Source organism: Rhipicephalus microplus, unplaced genomic scaffold, assembly GCF_043290135.1.
Source record: "Rhipicephalus microplus isolate Deutch F79 unplaced genomic scaffold, USDA_Rmic scaffold_72, whole genome shotgun sequence".
Lineage (NCBI taxonomy): Eukaryota > Metazoa > Arthropoda > Arachnida > Ixodida > Ixodidae > Rhipicephalus > Rhipicephalus microplus.
In genome coordinates this window covers 175,163-193,304 of record NW_027464645.1, presented here as the reverse complement: position 1 = coordinate 193,304, position 18,142 = coordinate 175,163, and positions in this window count along the sequence as shown.

The window sequence follows — 18,142 nt, the reverse complement described above, 5'->3', positions numbered from 1 at the left end:
GTCACGTACACACCAGGCGTGTACGTGTCTTTGTCGTCTTATCGAGCGCAGACAAAGCACTCGTGTTTTCCATGCCTGCATCGCTTGCAAGTCATACGTCCATTACTACAAAAATAGGTGTAGGAGACGACAGGGGCAGCAACTGTCACTTGGCTGTGTGTAAACTTATTTTGCCGTACTTGGCGGAATTTGAGTGACAGCCGTGAGGTACGATTGGTGCTCGCATTTTGCATGCAGGTTGTGTTGCATCTTGTTATTGATTTACGTGCTCAGGACCAAGTAGTGCTAGCAGTTCATTTGTTTGGTTCCTCACTTGTCAAGTTTTTTGGCGCACTCTTCACTTGTTCAGCTCAGTGGTCTCTGGCACCCTACGTGGTCAAGGCAGGCGGCTATTGTCAGAGCTCTCTCACCTTCCTGCGAAGTCCATCACCTGGCACACATCACAATCAGGTAGGCATTTATTTCACCGTTATCGATCATTACCTATCTTATAAACAGTTATAAGGTGCACTCGCATGCCACAGCTCATACGAGCTAGGCATGTAACATGTCTGTCGCTATTATAAGGTGAATAATGAAACACGTGTTTGCCATGCTTGCATCGCTCATACATACCTTATTACTAAATTAGGCACAGAAAACAGTAGGGGTAGCAACGGTAACATTACTGTGCGTAGGCATATTTCAGTGCATTTTGTGGATTTTTAGTGTCGGCTATGAGGTACGACCATAGTGCTCGCACGCTGTGTTGCACCTTTATTGAGTTGCGCATGCAGGAAGCAGTACAGTGAACAGTTTAATTCTTCGGAATTATATGAAGCATTGCTTGCACTCAGCAATAACGGCATTTTTCCTTTGTTAGTGTCACTTAATTGTATTATTGTGGTGAAGCCTGCCGTTGAGTTGCATCTTTGTAGTTTGAGGATGTCACAGGTCAGTTTGTGCACGCACTCATTAGTGATCTCCTCGGTGCCCATGCACATGGCTGTTATAAGGTGCACTTGTAAGCCGGATCAGCAGGAGTCTGCTGTCACGTACACACCAGGCGTGTACGTGTCTTTGTCGTCTTATCGAGCGCAGACAAAGCACTCGTGTTTTCCATGCCTGCATCGCTTGCAAGTCATACGTCCATTACTACAAAAATAGGTGTAGGAGACGACAGGGGCAGCAACTGTCACTTGGCTGTGTGTAAACTTATTTTGCCGTACTTGGCGGAATTTGAGTGACAGCCGTGAGGTACGATTGGCGCTCGCATTTCGCATGCATGTTCTGTTGTGTCTATTGATTTGCGTGCTCAGCAGTTCATTTCTTTGGAATTGCACGACACATTGCTTACACCCGACAACATTGCGAATTTGCACGTCACTTAGCCATACTACTGCTTAACTGCAGCTAATCCAGCATGGGAGTCCTTGTGTGTACCCAAGAAGTTGGTGTATGGCAACAGAATCAAGCGATCGCATATGCGAAGTTTTGGGTGCCCTATCTTGAAGCCACCCATTTCCATCTCTTGCGCGTACTACTGGCAGGCTACGGTGCAATTCATACTTGGTATCAACTGTTTGATTAGTCAATATATCACAAAAAGCTTTAAGTAATTGTTTAAAGTAATTATGTTTCAAGCTAAAATTTTAAAGTAATTGTATTCAATATTGGACCTGGCTGCACTTGAGAGGCTGAAGCTGCTTTCACATATGTGCAAGATATGAACATCTGTTGTCAACATTAGCGATATAATGGATAGCATTACTTAAGTTGTGAACATGTGTAATGTTGGAGCATATGCTAAGCTCACTTTTGACTGCACATTCAGGAATAGCCTTTTAAGAGACCCAAGTTGCGCAAGTATGGGTGCAGTTTTCTGTAGAATTTGTGCAGTTAATGTTACAGTCTCCGTCATTATTTCTTTTCCTTGCGCCGCCTGCTTCAACTTAGTTTAAACATTTGTAGCAGGTCAAGAATATTTATATTCACTGTGCTCTTATATAGAGGACTGCTTAAAAAGCATTGGCTAATGTTCATATGAAATTGAACATAACCTGACATGCTAACCAGATATTGGAATGATTCTACTATTGTAGACTGTAAGGTATTATTACCATTGTAGCAGTGTTTTTATTATAAAATTGGGCGGTCTGAAAAAGTGCACAAGCCAGTGAATGTAATTTAGCAAAATAAGTGCTCTACCTTCATTGCAGCCATAACATCAATGAAGAATGCCCACTTGCCGGCATTGCGCACAGACATTTTCAACATTGACCGACTACTTCGAGCACTACCACTATCACAGCAGTGTGTTGGGCGGTGCCCTTTGCCCTTGTGAGCCTTGTGGAGCTTTGTTTAAAAACTATCAGAGCCTAAGAAGTCACGTCTTCAGACATCACAAGAAGCGATGCAGCAAACAGACTGATGATGCGTTTGTCTGCTCTGTGTTGTCATGCGGGGCGAGTGTGCCTACTCGCACGGAGCTTCTTGGTCACATAGCTGCCCATCTGGAGAGTGGAATTGATGCTGTTATGTGTCCTTTTGTGGGTTGTGGTAGTGTGCTGAGGTCAGCAGGTTCCTTCAGAACACATGTTTCAAGGTATCACCGGGGCAAAACTGCAACACAGTGCACGGAAGTACCTGAAATTGAATCCAGTTCAGATCAAGAGCACAGTAGCACACCCCCTGCTGATGTTGGAGATAACTGTGAAAGGGAGTCTGGTTGTGACAGCGATTTGCCGCTGAACCCCTTTTTTTTTTTATAGTGATGTCATAATCGTGGAGTGCACGCCATTTTCCTGCTCATATGCTTTGGTGTTTACAAAAACAAAAGGAGCCTTTTTTATTTTGCAAACAAAATCTGTTGCAATCAATGCTCTATCTCGTCCACTTCTTTTTTTCTTGTCTATGTGGTTTACGTCCCTACCTTTCTTCAGCCTGAACCTACTAGCCAACAACATGTTCTAGTAAGCTGGTGCAGTAGTTTCAGGGTGGTATTCCCCACCAGTCTGTTTTTTGTCTTCTTTTTTTGGCGTGTCACAGCTGTTGCACTCAATTGTAGGGTGGTAATATAGTTCTACATTTCAATCAGTTTTCACTTTAATATCTCTACAGATGAATTCATCTATTATCAAGTAACTGTTATTTACTTTGATTTTTGGAATAATTGCAGGAAATCTTCCAGGAGAGGATGGCGGCCTGTGCGCCTGCATTATTTCAGATGATGGAGGAGGCGCCGACGAAACATACTATGGAACTGGTGGTGCGCGTGAGAGACGAAGGACAAAGAGAAAAAGCAGTCCAGGTAGCTGTGCTACCATTCCTCTGCGCGCATTTTAAGGAAGACAAGAACTACCTTTACCAAGTATTTGAAGTAAGTTTCACTTTGTTGCATTATGTTAGTACAAAACTGGACAGTAACATCTTTTCAGAAAGTGATGTATTGGTTTGTTGAGAACAGCTTTAGGTTCTAGATTTTATAGAATACAGTCGATCCCGGGTATATCAAACTATGATATATCGAATTATTGGCTATATCAAAAAGTTGAGAGATCCCCTTGAATTTCCCATGCAAAAATACGGGACTGCTGTACACATCTATCGAACTCACGCACAGCAGAACATCCGCTAAATTGAACTCTGAGCCACGCTAAAGCCCACAAATTGCATTTTTCCTAACAAATAATGATCATTTATAGCCACAATTCGACAAGTTCCGATCCCTTTTCGCGTGCAAGTGACTAAAAGGGGGTGCTGAAAAGTGAAACATTGAAACTCCATCTTGCTGATCTAGCTCGTTGCACAGCACTTGTGAGTGCACCGGTATGCTTGATGTGCGATCTGCAGGTTTTAACGTGGGGGCATGGTGATGACCGAGGGCACCAAAACGAAGTGGAATGACTTAAGGAAGTTTAGTGATCTCATTGCGATGTTCGCATTCAATCGTGTATGATGGCATGTGGGACTGAAAAGCGTGGCCTTCGAGATGTGCAACTTCATGAGGTATTTTGGTGCTTCCGGTTTTAGAACGCTCATTTCGGAGGCTACGCTTTTTTCTAGCTTTCCGCACCAAAGCAACAGCTGTCGGTTACAAAATGACAAAGCCACAAGTGACATCGCTATCACCAACATGCTGACGGTGGGAGCTTGCTCGTTTGTGGGCAGCATCGCCTTTTGTGGCTTGTGGACCTGTGTACTTCTCGCCTCGTTACTGATAAATCATCATTTGGAAGTCGGCGCTACACATTGATACGCTCGTAGCGATAAAAATCATGGCTGGTGCTAGGAGCGACCTCAAGTAAAGCACAGTCGTGAACTGTTTCTTTGCGGGCTTTGTGCCAGGTGACGACTTTGAGTGCGTCATGACTGCTGTCAAGGGCGTACAATGCCTCAGTAAATTCTATGCCTTGTTAGTGTTTTCGGGCACCATCTCGGACAGCGAGCGGCTTCATTGGAGCAGAAGACGACGTCGCTGGTTCTGACTGCATGGATGCCGAGATGATGCCCAATGTTGACGGTGCCGTGGAATTATTGCTTTCGCCACCAACGCTCTACGGAGCTTACATTGGCATTCAGTGCCACTCAGCGCTGTTGTGGCCGAATGAGCTGAATTTGCTTACTTGGAAGGGTCCAGTGATATTGAGGACAACTGAAACTTGGTGGCACGCAAAAAGAGAGAAAAGTTTACAGACTATTTTCAAGTGAAATGAAGTGCGATAACTTGCAAAAGTAGATGTTCAGGCCTTGTTCTTTATCATATTGTGAGAGAATCATTCTTTAAGTGCTTGTTAGGATTTCAAAAAACTGTTTTTAGGTCTGAGATGCTCTAATTTATGCCTTAAATACACATATTTTGTGTTTCGACTCATCGATATATTGAACTACATATATCGCGATCCCCTTCGAGTTCAATATATCTGGGATCGACTGAATGCTGTGCAGGTTTTTAGCACAAAACAATAGCTTTTTCAGTTGAATTTTGTGAAAAAAGCTGCTTTTGTATAAAGGAAAATTAAACTTTGACTGCTGAAATCAGTTTTCTTCTAATTTCACAATTTCTGAACTTTGAGCAGACTTAACTTTTTTACACTTCTTAATCGATGTATTTTCTTCCCATAAAGAACAAGTGCAATGCTACCGTATGAGAATTTAGTGACCGCTGCAGCAAAATTTTTTGACAGAACAAATATGCTAAACATCCAAAAATACCTAATTCATGAATTGCTGGACACAAGTTAAAAGGAGGATAGTGTAGCTTTGCATATCTTTTGCCTTTGTGCTTCATTTTAAGGTAATTTTGGTGGCTTTGTACAGCAGCATTATTCATTAAAATTACACCGGAACACGCGCTTTGTCACAAGTATCAGCATTTGAAGATAGTGTAAAAAAAAGGCAATTTTCAATTTTTTTGTGGAACTTACTTTGGTTATCCGCATTGTGTCGTAGTCACAAAAATGTTCTGAAAAAAAAAATACACTGCCCTTGAGCCAACAGTTAGTGCGGGCAGGTGCCATTGTTTCATCAGAGCCACTAGGATAGGGAGTGAAGTCCCCAAGCATCCGACTATAAAGTTCACAGAGTGAATGAGAAGGAACGTAGCGCTGTGAAAAGTGAGACTTCATGCAACAAAAACTGTGTTGGGGCATGGTGCACGCATGGTGAACCACAGTGCACAAACTTGGTTTACTAGCCTTTTTCAGGCTCAATGGGAAAAAAAGTGTTTGTGTGCAATCAGAGTGCTCCACATGCACAAAGCATTAGTTTTTTGCAATGCACTGCAGAACAATGTTTCTCGTCACTTTGGCTGTAGTGCCTCATTACGACGCAGTGAGGAGGGCACTAAGAATGGGAATAGGCCAGAGTTGTTGCAAGATGTTGCTCACTTTGTCCCTTGCTGTCGCACATGCAAAATAATTTTAAGCAATACTATCACCACTAACATTGATATATTGACCTGCAATCATTCAGAGTTGTCTATGATGTTGCTGTAATCCAAAGAGAAAAATGAATCAAAATGTGAGCAGGTTTTTTTGCGTGCTCGCTATCCATTCTACTTTGCTCTAAAATTGTTCCAAGTTTCAAGGCTCCTAGGTAGGTAATTTGTACTTGGTGCACACAGCCTGCAATAGACCAGGAACCATGGTGGAAAACGGAATTGCAGGGATCGCATCTCTGATTTATATATTGGAATGGCCGCAACTGTACATATCTCTTTGTGCTTTTGTGTACATGGGATATTTTTGCTCATCCAGGAGGGAACAAGCATCACTGAAAAGCTTGCCGAGTTGCCATCAACGCCTACAATCATTGCACTGGGTGAGTTCCCTTGTCGATATCATTATGTGTTGATTGTTGTGCGAGGAGGTCAAGTAAATTGATGACATTTTACAACATGAGTGTGAGCCTAACTCCAGCTACAAGGTGCAGTAGATACTTATACACTTAAATAACAGATGTTGTCGGAGGAGAAGAGTGGAAGATGAGGGCAGACCTGCAACTGGGTTTTATTCAGTACACTCATGCAGGGAACCTGCGTTCATTCTGATAGTCTGAGTGAAGTATCACAGACACAATCATTGCTTTTGTTCATTAGGAAAAAAGCCTAGGCAAGCTCAAGTGCCATTGGGTCACAACTGCATCTCAATTCTTGTCTTTGCCAGTAAAGTCTGCCATGGTTTACTAAAAGTAAACAATTCGTATGCATTTAAGTTGGGCAGGTGAGAACCTTGTCTGGTCTTTATCAAGGGCTGGTGTTCCCTACATCATTCATTTATACATTGACCTGTATGACCAATGTTAACATTCCTCCATGTCTGAGTGACTTCGTTATCCTACTTGACGAGCGCACGTCGAACTCAGTGGGGTGGCACTTAGTGCAATCTTGCACACCTCATAGAGGCAATGCGGGGTCTTAGCATTTACCTTGAACGGCACAGAAGAGTAACCTTCACCCACAAACTAGCTCACCAGACAAAATGCTGTGCTTTAATATTAACCCAACTTTAACATCAGATCATACATTCTGAACATATTTACCACGAGCATGTGAAGACTTATTTTATGATTGTGCGTATTCGAAGACTGAAAAAGGCCATTGCACATTTTTTCAAAGGAAGCCTTGGAAAAATTTTGGGAGCGTACAAACCACTAGTAGGGTGTGTAAAATTGCACTAAGTGCCACACCTTTTAGTTTGTTAGTTGCTTATCAAACCAGGAGGAATGTTTACATCAATCAAACAGGCCAATATATATATGAACGGCGCAGGGAACACAAGTTGTTGATTCCTGACAAGGGTCTTATCTGCCTCTGACTTCAGTGAAAGTCCATTGATTACTTGTCAGAAACTATGACAGCCATTACTGGCAAGAATGAAATTCGGAGATGCAGCCTTGACCAATTGGCTCCTAAGCTTGCTGAGGTCTTCTTTTTTTTTTTCAGGAGGAAAATGATTGGGCCAGCGTATTTGGCTCAGATTGTACAAGAATTAATGCAAGTCTATGATGCATAGATGAGGAATTTGCAGACTGTAGCGTGTAACCATACGTGTTCTAAATGAAGCCCATTGACGAGTCTGTACCCATCCTTGTGCTCTTCTCATATGTTTCATTTGAACCACACCTTGATAACCTTAAAGGGCTCCAACACGAAAAAGGGCAGCAGGTGCGAAGGTGGCCAGAAGTCTCGCACAAGTGTGCACACAAAGATAATGAAGTTGGCCCAGAAGCTGCGTTTCAATCAGTGAAAGTGTGAGCATGAATCATACACATTTTCTGATGATATCCGGTTATTAGAGCTGAATATTATCTTGATTGTGGCTTTGCATTTTCAATTTAATTTGTTTGTAAGTATTATGAGCCTGGCGTTTTCTTTTTTTTTGTCCTTCGGAGTGTAGTCAAAATATACTGCTATTATTTCACAAGAGCCAGCACATGAAAATGCACTCTCAATTGAGATTTCTATATACTGTGAATTGTGCCAAGGACATATAGTATGTTGTGAAAAGAGAAAAATGGAAGGTTTGGCCTTAATTTTATCCTAGTTATCAATCTCACTGATGCTTCGTTAAAGAACCCCAGGTGGTCGAAATTTCCGGAGCCCTCCACTACAGCGTTTCTCATAACCATATGTGGTTTTAGGACATTAAACCCCATATATCTATCTAATCTCACTGATGCTTATGTTAAACAGGGTTTGGAAATTCATTCATCTAAACCAAGGGCATACACAGAACTTTTTAGGGGGAGGGGGCCCTTTTTGATCTGAACCAGAGGTCTGGGCAGGCAAATGGTAATTTTGCGCTAAGTATTTCATGGAGAAAAAAGTTTGGGGGGAAGGAGGGGAGAGGCACGGGCCCGGTGTGCCACCGCCTGGCTACGAATAAGTGTAGTGTATATTCACATGATGTTTCTTAGTTCAGGTCAAGCTCTTTCAGTTTTTTTACAGGATCCTCAACCCCCCCCCCCTCCCACCTCAGCATAGTGAAAAAAAACATTCTGTGATCAATAAACAGTGCTTAAAAAATTTCACTAAAGCTGCTGCTTGGGCGAGTTGGTTCATGATTAAAATATGTGCCGTCTTTTTTTGCGCTGGTAAATCTATATTAAGAAAGTTCAGCCATAATTTGTAGCTATATGTGGCACATAGAGCTTAACAGCAGAATGCAAAGTTGAAAATCAGTATAGGTATTCACCCGTGCATTCTGCTATACAATAGCAACAAATATTTCTGAAAATGTAACTGCTCATTCTGAGCATGATCAGAGCCAGTGGGAAACTTCTCAGGAGCGCCGGGCAGGCCCTATACATCCTGTGCATTTTTGCTGATTTTAGGTAGTTTTCTCAGTGACTAAAAGGGATATTCATATAATCCATACATCATTTTCTTCCAAACTTTTTGCTCTTTTAACTTCATAATATAGAATTTTTGTGAATTTTTTACCACTAGAGCTTGACTTTTGAGTTAATTGGCATCTATGAAAATTTGTAACACAATAACGGTAAAGTGCATAGCTTCTATTTTGCTTCAGTAGCTGTATACAAAAAAAATAATCAACTGGTTATCTTAAAATACATGGGAAATAATGGTAGCTAAGTAATAAAAAACTGTTTTGAGATATGGAATAAAGTTCAAAAACAGGTGAAAAGTGATCGCACTGTCAGAAACACTGTTCAATTATTTTGTTTAGTAGTTACAAGCTTGGTAATCACTGCCAAAGTCAATTTTTCGCCGTGGAGCCTCTCGCAATGCTTGTCTTGTTTTTTTTTTTTTTGTGAGATGTCATTCAGCTCTATCTGCAACGTATCGTCAAGTGTGGTCAACGATTTCCAGCAAATTCATTGTAGTTTGGCCAAGCTTCAATCCTATCTCAGAATAGAGGCTCGTGTGATACTACCATTATTAAGTGCAAAAAAAATATTCAATGTCGCCATTTCTAGGACTCTCACCCTAAACAAAGAAAGGAAAGATTCTGTGACTCAATTCCCATTAACTCAACACTTACACTGAGTCGTTCTCACACATTGTTATTCAGTTGCATCAGAAATATTAGTCCATGTCCATTAGAGCATACCCGTTGTCCCCATGTATATACGTGATTCACCTCGAAAGATGCTGAAAAGGCTGGGAGGTTTAACAATAAAGAGCTTGCTGGTTCAGCACCTCAGTACGTCACAGGGATTTATTCACATTAACAAGAAAACTGTACGGGCTTCAACGAAATTTACACTTCCTCAGAACCTTCTTTACCCCCAGCATCTAAGGTTATCGACAAGCACGGCAAATGCAAGGTGTAATGATGCTAGGAGCTGAAAGTGTTCCAACCTATGTATTCTGAAGGCGGATTGTGAATACAAAGGTGCACAGTGTCTTCGGACTGCTTTAGAAGTTACCCGACAATCTTCTATACACAGCTGACTCTAGACAAGCATTTTGACTTTTGTACGTCAGAAAATTAGGCCGTAAGCATAGAGCGAATGCAAGGGGCTTGCACTAGAGTGTGTTTTCACTGGCTACTTCCTTTTGGAAAAACTGGTTTTGAGCCACCAAAAATGCTGTTTATGAAAAGCACGAATGTGGATGCACAAAGGGACACCCCTCCCCAAATTGCAAAGAAAACAAAGCGATTTTTTTTTTCACATTTTGCTCTACCACGTGCCCCTACTTTTTGTATCAAGGGCCATATACATACACAGAGAAGGCATTATAAAGTGTGTGTAAGTTGCTTCTTGCATTCATTTGATCACTTGTTTTTCACATTCTTTTCAGGCATAAACATGCTGAAGTGATGAAGAATGGTGATGTAGCAAGCTACAGCACATGTATTATATGTAAATAAATTCATCTGTGTTTTGTTAATGTTGCATTATTATTTATATGGTATGCAGCAGCAGGGGTGGTTTACACACACACAGTACATAAAGACTGCATTAGTGTAGGTTGAAACAGTACATAAAATTGGACATAAAACTCAATCATGAGAATCTACAGGCAGCCACATAAACATTCCATTCCATCCCGTAAAACATCGGCTTTTCGACAGTACTGGTCAACAAAAGCTTGTGTTAGTTTTTCACAAATTAAGTTACTACCAAAACTAAGTTTATTTTATGCTCAGTGAAACAACTCTTTCCTTCAAGGCAAAGAAACTACACAAAACCTTAGTCAAGCACAGAAAAGCCATTAAACGAAACCAGGTGTTTTACTGAAGCTTCTGTTTTCATTAATAATAACGGAATAATTTACAGCCAGACTGCTCTACAGCGATCTCCGTTTATTCCTCCTCTAAATACAGCAAATTCTGTATTCCTACAAACAGAGTCATGATGTGTTTGAGATAACAGATTTGCTGTGTTTGGGATAACAGATTTGCTGTGTTTGGAATAACAGATCTGCTGTGTTTGGAATAACAGATTTGCTGTGTTTGGGTTAACAGATTTGCTGTGTTTGGGTTGACAGATTTGCTGTGTTTGGGTTGACAGATTTGCTGTGTTTGGGTTAACAGATTTGCTGTGTTTGAAATAACAGATCTGCTGTGTTCAGGAATACAGATATGATGTGAAAGAGAATACGGAAAAATGTATAACAGAGACTTCGTGATACGGAGCCTGCTGTTACTCATTTACAGAATGCCTCCGGCAACGATTTACCAGCAGCTTTTGCTGTGTACCGAGACATTTTTTTTTACAGTGTGCAGCGCTTAGAATTACTTATTTATACCTTTTCTAGTATAAATAAACACTGTGCACAATATCGACGTGTTGATATTGTGCCTCAAATATGCTCAATATTTGCTTTTTATTGACAATCGTACAAGTATGAACGCAGAAACTTGAGCAATACTGGTGGATGCTGTGGATGTGGTCGTACTTGAGCCTTTTTGCTGACAGACCAAAATTTTTGCATTGGAGTATCCCAAGCAAGACTATCATCTTTAAGGAGGAAATATATTTACAATGAAAGAAGAGTAAAAATAAGCACATACATGCACTTACAAACTCACACAGATAGGTAAGTCATATGTCCAAGAAAATATCGAATTGGTTTACAAAGGTGGCACGATCAATGAATCAAGCAATGTCGCTTGGCAGTGTGTTCCAGTGATGTGTGCTTCGAAGTAATGGTGAGTGTTGATACATAATTGTGCATGCCAAAAAAGGGTGTATTTAGAATTGGTGATCAATATGTTTCAAAATATTATGAGGTGTGTTTGTACAAGCTTCATGAAGGCACATTTACTATGATAAAATGTACGAAAATGCAACAACAGTGACGACAGTCTGCGTTTTTCAAGAAGGGGTAATGAAAGTGAGTGCGTAATATCTGTAGTGCTGCAGTTGCGAGAATACCACTTGGTGATAAATCCTGCTGCTTCATTTTATTTTAATTCTAGTTAATCGATGAGATATGATTGATGTGGGTTCTAGATGATGGATGCATATTCTATCTTTGAACGGACAAGTGTAGTGTATGCTATCATTTTAGAGGTATAGTTCACCAAGTAAAGGTTTCTTTGAATAAATTCAAGTGCTTTTGACCCCCTCACTAGTTATGATATCGATGCGCTTATTCTAAGGCAGGTCAGAAGATAAATGAATTCCAAGATACTTAAATAGGGATACTTTTTCAATGGGGAGAGCTTGAATTTCATATTGACTCATTTCTGTTTTATGTGCTCTTGTAAATGTCATGGCCTTCGTTTTGGAAGTGTTAATTTGCCATGGTGACACCAAAATGCGAGTTTATTAGGGTCCAACTATAATGACTCGTTAGCTTAGGTACTGTCAATTTTTCTATAAATAATGTAGTTGTATGTAAATAATTTGATAGTAGATGACAAACCATGTCCAATGTCGTTGATGTAAATGAGAAACAAAACTGGTCCCATGATTGATCCCTGGGGAACCCCAGACTTTGCATGTGAAAGTGAAGATGCATGTCCATCCACATAAACTGATTGGCTGCAGTTGCTCAGAAAATGATTTATTCAGCTTTTTTCCAAACCAGTGGCTACCTTATCATTATACATAGAGCCATCTAGAGTTTAAAAGAAGCCTTCCTTGTCAGCAACCAAAACATGCAACTTAGCCTCCAGATGCGTCTCAGATAGCATGAAATATGTTGTGAGGAGTGACTAGGCTATGTACAACAAAGGCAAGCTGAAAAAGCCAGTAGGCTTTTTTTGTGAAGCTAAGTTGCGTGTTTTGGTTACCTTCATTTACGTACTCTTCTATGAACATAATGATAAAAAATACTCATGGATTTAATAACACCATCTCAAGGAAATGAAATGAGAAGACAGTGTGCTACTCTTGAAATATCTGCAATAAGTGCATAGCAGAGGACGTTTGCAGCTGCATCGCCAATAATAATAATAATAGCAATAATATTATACAAGGCAAGACATAGCCCACCAAACCTCTTGTGATGGCAGTTCTAACATAAGCACCAAACTAAAAGGCCTTCAAGCCAAGCCAAATTTGTGGCCACGACAAATATGCACAAATTTACCGATGTGAGAAATGCTGTGCTTGGAAAGTCAGATATGATATGTGATATGTAGAAGGAACATACATCAAAATAGTGCATGTACCAACGTGGAAGCTAAGGAATGCTTTAGTCAATGGGAAGAATAAGCTGCCGAGCAAACTTTCTGTAGTCTTCTTTACACTGTAATCTGCCACGAGTGTGACAACATGTCAGTCTATGAGACCTGTGATTTCAATGAAAGAGTTAAACAACACAACAGTTCAAAATGAAGTCACCAAATAATGGGTGGCCTTGGATGCCCTCGCTGAACATGCGGAATATACAGGCTTTCAAATTGACTGGTCAAGCAACCGTGTTCTGGTCGAAGAAAACAAGCTTGCATCATGCCAGCACCTGGAATCCCTGCACATTCACACAGCTGCACATATACTCAATAAGATTTATGGAACGCTGACCATATACTTTTGGTGCTTACATCACACACCTAGTCATACTTAAATACGATGTACCTTTCTTATGGCTGTCATTCAGAACAATATCAGGTGCCTAAACATCTGTAAACTTTGTGTTATTTTGGTCGGTGTATCCTTTTGTTTGTACACTAAGAAGAAACAGTTATGCATTGCCTTTTTTAGGCCTCTTCTAGCTGTTCACTGTAGTTGCAGTCGAAGGAGTGACTTTTTGAGTATTGATCAACGGTAATGCTTATTTTTGTGATGGTGGCACAGACTGCCGCCAGTTTCCATGAATTAGCCAGGTTTTACCAAAGTTCCTGCAGTTTTCCAGCAAGGCCCCAATTCCCCGACTTTCCCAGGTTGGTAGACACCCTGCACAAACAAAGATAGATGGCAGTTAACTCGCGTCCTGTTCCCTGTCTTATGCAAGTGTCATTCTGCACTTTATTACCTTGGAAGTACTTGCTGCTAGGCAGGTTGGTATAACATTATTAGGGAAAATTCTAGACGATGCGAATGTGTGGTGCAGTGTAAATATTTTCTGTAGTTCAGCTGTGACCGATGCTCTTTTTCTGTGCTTTTTCATTTTTCCAGTGGTGCTTAGGCATCTATAATTTTCCCCCTTAGCTTAATTACCTCCCTGAAGCTATGCATCATCTTGCCCATTAACAACCATTGTTAAACTATTGTATGTGGCATTGTTGATGCAAAATGACCTTAGAGTATATGCTAAAGCTCCTGCAGGATCACCGGCTGAATGTGACAACCAGTTCACCATTTATAGAACCCGAAGTATTGACATTTTCAATATATCTGTTCGCACAGTGCTTCATTGGAGTCATGCAAGCTTAAAATATGGTGCTTCCACAGAGAAATTTTTCTTCCTGTGCTGTGACCAACGGGAAAACTATGTAGACAATAATGAAAAGAGATCACAACTAGGCTTAGCTGTGTGATGTCTGCCTCAATAAAAATGTAATAAATTAATGCAAGTGTGCTTATATCACCATGGTGCTGCCACTTTATTACTACATTTGATATGAATCTCTGCCCGCTCCACCATGGTGTTCCTAAGGGTGTACACAGTCTTACCTCTGAGACAGCATTGCCAGAACTAATTTCACTGTCACAATCTTGAACAGGTGTGCAGCAAGCATGCGCCAGTGCAGAGAACACAAGAGAAGTGGTCACTGCTTGCATGTTCAAGGTCGTATGCACGCACACCGGACTATGATTTTGCAGTGTCTTACATTTTGAGTGGAGTATACATCGCGATGGCGGGAGCCATCTCTGTGGTCACCACCTAGACTGTCATAATGTGCATATTGCTGCTTCAGAAAACTGTTTACGACAAAAAAAGGGCACCGTAGAAAAAATATGTTTAGGCTAATGTAAGGGCTTGTGGTGAGGAGACTCTCAATAGGTATATGGTGTGTCATCTTGCAATAGAGAAGCAACATTTATACCTAGTTTATGTTAGTAGGAGTCTGCTAAACATTGGCCATACAAGCTTGTGGCTAGAGAAGGATGATGTCCAGAAGATGCCCTCCTGAAATGTTAACCTGCACCGTCCTCCCTTGCCCTTCTTGGTGCACTGGAATTTTTGCCCTATAGGTACTAATTCCTTTAGTGGGTACTCTTGAAGGGCTTCTGAATAAGCTCACTCTTACCACCTGCTTTACCCAAGGGCAAATCCTACTGTTGGAACTTGTTTGCTTGGCAGAAATTTTTAACAGGAAAAGAAGCTTCACTCGTTACACAAATAAAGCTACAGCATTGCAAGATTACTATGATGTTATGTACACAGACCTCCCACATACAACTCACTAAAATGTCACCAATTACCTCTATGGTGAGCCTGATTATGCCTTAAGACAGCATGTAAGTTTCTTGATCCTATACTTTTTAATCAGTACATAAACCTTGAAAAAACAAGATCGTCACGTGCAGTGCATAAAACCAGTGCTTATGAAGTGCAATGATGCCATCGGAAGCATCAGCAAAAGTAAATTCACCCTGCTGGAAAGCAAATTGTGCGTGAAGCCTGTAATTGTACTGTTAACAAAGTCTTCTCGACAACTTCATTACTTCTACTTCTGCAATTTTCATAATCCTGTCTCTTCATACCTTGCTGTCAACCCAAAAATTATTGACCTATGAGGTGTTACTCATATGACCATGCTCATTTAACATACCTGCAAGCCTCAGAGCTAACATAATAAAATTGAAGACTTTAATAAATTAATGCTCTCTGCTATTCACCCCTTCAAAAAAAAATTTTTAGCATCCCCTTCAAACCTGTTTTTTTAAAGACTCAACAGGCACAGTGACGTGACTCATGAAAGGCATATCCGGAGCTTCTGGTGCAACTAAAATCTTTTTGGAGCAGCTTAAAAGCTGCCTGAAGCTTTTAAGCTAGAGCTGTTGCACCACATGTTACAGGGAACTAGTTCATGAACATATGCATGCATGTTCACTTGGACTTCTGCTCAACATAAATGTAGGCTTTTTGCTTTTTTGCAGACATCCCCAATTTATATAAAGCTACCTAGCACTTTCCGGGAATTCACATGGCATTTGTAAATGACTCTGGCTTTCAACGATAGTTTAGCTACAATATTGAATCACAGACTGGTAAGACTATTTATGCATTGTATTTACTTTCCAAAAAAAAAAGAGTCTGATTATATTAATGCTTTTATTAGTACAACCTAATCGTTCAATCTGTGGAGAAGTGGTTGCTGTCATCGTTTATGTACAAAATTGTTAGGTCCCCGATTAATGAGCACTTCATAAAAAAAGTGTTTTGTAACTGGTCCTTACTGCCAATTATTTATTATGGCTCGACAAAATTTAGAGTTATGGGGGAGTAAGTAGTTACACTTGGCAAACTGTTTGACATGTACAGTCGTCGAGGTCGAGAAGCCCAGCCGAGACATACCGGAATAGTGGCACACCATGCTTTCTAGGAGAAGTAAAAGTGATTGTACAGCATGCGGTACTGCTGATAAAATTTGCCCACTGTATGGACTTAAAACTCAACCACCTTGTATGAAATATTTTGGAAGTAAACTGTAACAAATAGGACCACAAATAAAAAAAAATAACTAAGTGGTCAGTTCTATATGCAGGTACTAAATTACTGTATTTTAATACAGTAAAGCAAGACTGTTGTCCAAGCACAACTAGCTCATTATTACTTTTATCTGACAGTAACCACAACAGTTAGAAACTATTTGGCTGAAGTCACGTGGTAACTTTTGTAGTATAAGCGGGCTCAGATTGTTAAGAAAGTTGGTGCCCAGCAACGTTTTCAACTACATTGCACGTTCATGTCCACTGTGATAACATCTTCAAATCGCAGGGGTAACGTATGGATTTCAAGCGTGTGCCATATACTTGCTCCCTGAGAGAACACAACAACGAAGAGTGCACGCATGCTTGACACAAATAATGAAATTTATGAAAAAGATGTAGCAGATTTCGTCTCTTGGTGCAGATCCCTGCAGGCACTTACCTAATTCTCACCCCATTTTGCCAACAAGCAGCCCATGTAAAACGTCCGAACATGCGCTATTATGTCGGGTCATAACCAGTTTCCTCTAACCACCTTGCACTTAGTTCCGGCACGACATACGTTTCAAATATCTATTTTTTGCAAACTGTGTGAGTAATTGTAGACCATTCTTCAACAGTTATTTTTGTGCTTACTCGATAGGAAAACATGAGCTACAAATTTTCTAAGTTTCTAAAATATGAATGATAATTGAATTGTGAATGGTAGTCTACACCCAGCCTTAGCATATATTTCCTTTCTAATCATTTTCAATTTGAGGCATGGCACAAATTTTGAAGTACGACTGAAGCCTCTCATATGCATGTTTCGTTTATTTGAAGGTGCCATTTAACAATCTTGAATTAATCCTGCAATGAACTAACATCTGAATGCCTAGCGAATTGCCTGCCACAAAATATATTTTACTAGGTAAATTGTTCTGTGCTTGTTACACAAGCTGAAGATGATGACGATACTGACTGCCGCATCGTCACTGATGAGGCAGAGGATAGCGCGTGTACAATTTAGGTGCACACACAAGGCCCAATGTCAGTGCTACATTTCCAATTTAAACACGAGCGCGCGCAATATGTATGTTTTACCGCAATACACAGCGTGCACTTCACCGCAAGGCACGACTACCTTGCGGCACTGTTTAATTTTAAGAAGACGCTTAAGGTGGCAATTTTGAGCGAATATTTATAGTGCTCCCAGCATATCTTCAACTTTATTTCTTTTTTTTTTTCTTTGTATACACCCACAAGAAAAGACATAGCTTAGAAAACCGATTATCGTATTCGGCGACAACATATTTAAGCCACTCGGAAAATAACGTCGTGTGAACGCCTGGTAATAGTGCATCGCTTCCAACTTGTGCATTTCGTATCTGTCTCAAGCAGTTACGCAAGAAGAAGCTTCAATGAAAGTTTTGGCGCAAGCATACACTTCACCCAAGCGACACATCGATCCTTACGCTACACACGCACTTACCAGACATACACGTACGGCATACATCCACAAATAGCATAACACACGGTGTTCATGATCGGGCAAGTCGTTACCACATTGCTTATAGACAGTATTACAGAACGAGACCACGTATCCATGCGCAGAGGCGGTTCTCGCGAATGCATAAGGCTCCCGGCAGAGCAAAGACCACGG